Below are 5000 nucleotides of genomic sequence, written 5' to 3' on the forward strand. Positions count from 1 at the left end.
CTATTAACTCATTCCTATAACTCGTTAACATCCAAACAACTTTCATTAATTCCTGTACCTCGTTGACAGCCAAACAACCTTCATTAATTAATTCCTGTACCTCGCTAACATCCAAATAACTTCTCTTAATTCATCCCCATGCCTCTGCTAACAAACAAACAATTCATATATATTTTCCCAATCACTAATCCATCACTAATCTCCTTCATAATTGACCACACTGTACCTCCTCCCCAGTCCTCGTGAACAAAGAGGCACAGACCCCGGCCAACTTTTCCTCCGCGAACAGAAGGTCGAGAGGAAAAGCACCAGGTGAGGTTGTCGATCCCGGTTTTGTCTTCTAGTGATTCTCATTTCCGGGGACTCTAACTTGGCGAGTAACTTCCTCACTTCCATCTTGCCTCCTTTACCCTCCTTGTCCCTCCGGTGGTGTCTTTTGTTGTTTGGTTTTTGTGTTTTGGCTTTCTTTGTTTTTTGTTTTGTTTTGTTTTGTTTGGCTTTTTTGTCTTTGTTGGTGTGTTCGCTTTCTTACTTTCTCTCTCTCTCTCTCTCTCTCTCTCTCTCTCTCTCTCTCTCTCTCTCTCTCTCTCTCTCTCTATCTATCTATCTATCTATCTACCTATCTATCTATCTCACTCTCACTCTCATTCTCCCTTTCTCTTTTTCGTCTCTCTCACTGCTCAAAATCTATTCAAAAGTCAAATCTTTCGAAATGCTGATTATAAAATAAACGAATCGATATACTCTGAACCTCTCAGACAAAAGAGCATCGTATATTTCGTCCCACTTTCGTCTATAATTCTTTAATTATCTCTTTTTTCTTTCTTTCTCTTATCTATGGTATTTGAGTTTGAGGGTTTTGCGGAAAAAAATCCCTTATCAGTGACTTTTTTTTATTTTACTAAAGGAAATTGAAGGTTAATAATCTCTGGCAATTAAACGCATTAACAAGCTTACAGTTCGTTTGGAATTCGAACCCCTGATAAAGAATTTATGGCGTATCGAAACACATACAGGCAGATGATGATATACAAATTGGCACATACACGCACGTATACCGTGAGAGTAAGTATCTATGTATGCGTGTGTGTGTGTGTGCGCGTGTGTGTGTGTGTGTGTGTGTGTGTGGGTGTGTGTGTGTGTGTGTGTGTGTGTGTGTGTGTGTGTGTGTGTGTGTGTGTATTTGTGCGCGCTTACCTGTGTGTATGTGCTTATGTATATGTGTACGTATGACACAAATGCCCGTATACGTCCGCATACATAACATAAAAAAAAGTACAAAACACAAACAAACGTCTAGCCACCCAACATTCACCCAGATAGACTTTACAAATTTACAAATCATTATTTTTTTCTCTCTCTCTCACACACATGCAGGGTTGACGTGTTTGCATTAGCTGACGTATCAATCAATCTCGCTCATTTGCTATCATGACACTGACTGATGCTTCCTACGTAATGTCTAATTGATTAACATGTAGTCCCCCTTGATGTTAATTGATAGCGTGTCATGCAAGCAATGACTGTTATCATGCACTGATCCACTGCGCTGGTTTATTCCCGTGTTATTGCTGTTGTTATCATCATCGTTGTTACCAGTGTTGCATTTTGATTATGCAATTCAATTCCTAATATAGTTTTTTTCTTTTCTTTTCCCTTCGTTGTATAATTCTGAATTTGATTTACTATTTGTCATTAGTCATTACGTTCAGTCCAGATTCTCAAAATCTATAATAATTGTAAAAAAAAAAAAAAAAAAAAAAAAAAAAAAAAAAAAAAAATATTACTCCACTGGTAATATAACCTATTTAATATAAATTACTGTTAGATATATTTAATAACATATTATAAATACCAGGTTCTCGGTGTCCTGAATAAAATATGTTCACCATTAGTGTTATCATTAATACCAAGAATGTTATTCTTCATATTATAATTATGTTTGTTGTTTATAAATTTAAGTTGTACAATGGCAATAATGTTTGTCATGATAGTAATAAGGGCAATAATAATGACAGTCATAGTAATAGCAATAATAATAATAAAGATGATAATAATAATAGTAATGGTGATGTTGACAATGATAATGATGATTTATAGGTATGATGATAATAACGATTATAAAAAAGATAATGATGATAATGATGATTGTGGGTTGTGTAATGAAGTGAGTTATGACAATGACGTGAGTTGTGAGTGCCACGTTGTGATGCCAGTGCATACGGATTGTGATGCCATGATTATCGTACGTAGTTAGTGATAATTATGTGATTATATATTATACACTGTCTTTTGTGTGATATGTTCTACCATGTTAAATATAGAAGATTATGTTCAGTTTATATTGATGTGTAGCATATCACCTATATGAAAGAGTGAGAATCTCTGTATGTTATAGTGTACAACATTTTAGTTTGTCTCTGTAGTCACACGTCTGGCAGTAGACAGTCGCAGGACGGAGCCTGGCGTGTGGGGCAGAGGGACAGGAAGAGTTCCGTATTTATTTTGTCAGAGCTGATCTCCAATGAACCTACTTTAGTTTTCATCGGTGTTTTCTTCACCCTCAAGCATCATGGAGAAACACCAAGCAAACGTAGAAGACAAACAATGATAAGAATGATAATAAAGATTTAACAATAATAATTATGATAATGATAATAATGATGATGACAATAATGATTATAATAATGATGGTGTTTACAATGACAATGATGATAATAACAATAATGATTATAATGGTAGTAATAATAATAATAATAATAATGGCAAGAATAATGATCATAATGATAATAATAATAATAATGATAATGCTATTATTACTATTATTATCATTATTATTATTATTATTATTATTATCATTATTATTATTATTATTATTATTATTATTATTATTAATAATATTAATAATAATATGTTAATGATAATGATAACAACATCCATGCCTTATACCGGACTCAAAATTAGTTAATAATCCCCAGAAAGACACGTGCTAAATACATACATACATATATATATATATATATATATATATATATATATATATATATATATATGTACATATGAATATACATATTAAGCGAATTTATGAAAAGAATGACACAGAAATGAAAGAAAATTATTTCGAGGTGGTGGCCAGTTTCTAAACAACATTCCTGTCTTTGAGAACACTCCGACGTGGCTGCCTTTGTACCGTGTATACTTTGCACATGTTTTGTTCTTGGCGACATATATGATGTATGTTATTGTGTGTGTGTGTGTGTGTGTGTGTGTGTGTGTGTGTGTGTGTCTAGATGTTTGTGTGTGTGTGTGTGTGCAAATTCCCCGTTTAGTTTGCAAAGATACCCAAAAAAAAACTACAATATTTACAATAACCCTACAATAGTCCGCGTCGGGCAAAGAAGGAACAGAAAATAACTTTTTTTTTCTCTCTCTCTCTCTCCAAAATTGTCAATTATTAATTCAGTCAATTTACAATTTAAAGCAGAAGGGGTCATACAGTCCCCAAAACACCTGCATTCTCTAACCAGCAACCATTTCCCGGAGCGAACCTTAACCCGAGGTTACACAAGCCTTTCCTGACTCTGGAACCACACGTAAGTCTGGGATTACCACCCTTCTGGCCAGCCTAGGCGCGCTCTGGGGGAAGGTTAGGGGGAAGATAGAGCTTTATCGGAGGGTTTGGTCTTGGGAAATGTGAACTTTTGATCTATCTCTGTCTTAGGTATCCATATGTATATAATTTTTGGTTCTTTTTTTTCTTTCTCACTTTTATTTTCTGTTCTTTATTCTTCTGTTCTTTGTTTCTTTCTATTTTCTTCTGTCCCCTTTTTTTTAATATAATCTGGTATCTTTAACATCATTAAAAGCGTCCTGAGGTCAGCCCAAGGTGGAATACGATTATAATATGTCCTAAACGTGAGACTGGGCGGCCGGAGGAACCGAGGATGTGTCTGTGCAATTGAACTCATGCGTGACCTTGCCCAATGGAGTTTGCAATAGTTCCTCCTGTCACTCGCCCGTGTTGCGTTTTCTACAAGTCCAATCTCAGGAAAGGGAGTAACTGGCAACTCACTCCGAACTCTTTAGTAGTCCGATTCGTCGCTTTTTTTTTTTTTTTTTTTTATTCTTTCTTTTTTTTTGTTATTTTGTAATCAGCTGGTTCTTAATACCTGTACTTTCATATGCCTGGATTTATTTTAAAAAAAAACAAAAAAATGAATATACAATATTTTTATATTATTATTTTTGAAATTTGCTGCTTTCATTACATTATTTCTTTTCTCTCAAAAGCAGCTTATCGAATCGGATCTCCAGAGCCCTGGTTGAGTTGCCAGTTTTTCCTTTCCTGATAATTGGAGTGCCAGTCTCCAGTGTGTGAATGGCAGTTGCTTACACCTGAATGTTGAATCACTGTTACGTTCATGGTAAATATGCCAATAACATTAGCTAGCCTAAATTGCTGTCCTCTTTCCTCCCTCCCTCTTTCTCTCTCTCTCTCTCTCTCTCTTTCTCTCTCTCTCTCTCTATCTATCTATCTATCTATCTATCTATCTCTCTCTCTCTTTCTCTGTCTGTCTCTCTCTCTCTCTCTCTCTCTGCCTCTCTCTCTCTCTCTCTCTCTCTCTCTCTCTCTCTCTCTCTCTCTCTCTCTCTCTCTCTCTCTCTCTCTCCCCTCTCCCCCCCTCTCACTCTCTCTCTCTCTCTTTCTCTGCCTGTCTCTCTCTCTCTCTCTCTCCCTATCTCTCTCTCTCTCTCTCTCTCTCTCTCTCTCTCTCTCTCTCTCTCTCTCTCTCTCTCTCTCTCTCTCTCTCTCTCGCTCTCTCTCTCTCTCTCTCTCAATTTTTTTTTTTTTTTTTTTTTTTTTTTTTTTTGCTGCTGTTGATTGCTCTGATTCCGATCAAAGAAGCAACCAAATCGTACCTCACAGAGGGTCGTCACCACCACTTCATTCACATAAGGGTAATATGACACAATAGAACCACAGTAGCTCTCTCTCTTTC

The sequence above is a fragment of the Penaeus chinensis genome, chromosome 3 (assembly GCF_019202785.1).
Source record: "Penaeus chinensis breed Huanghai No. 1 chromosome 3, ASM1920278v2, whole genome shotgun sequence".
NCBI classification, from domain to species: Eukaryota; Metazoa; Arthropoda; class Malacostraca; order Decapoda; family Penaeidae; genus Penaeus; species Penaeus chinensis.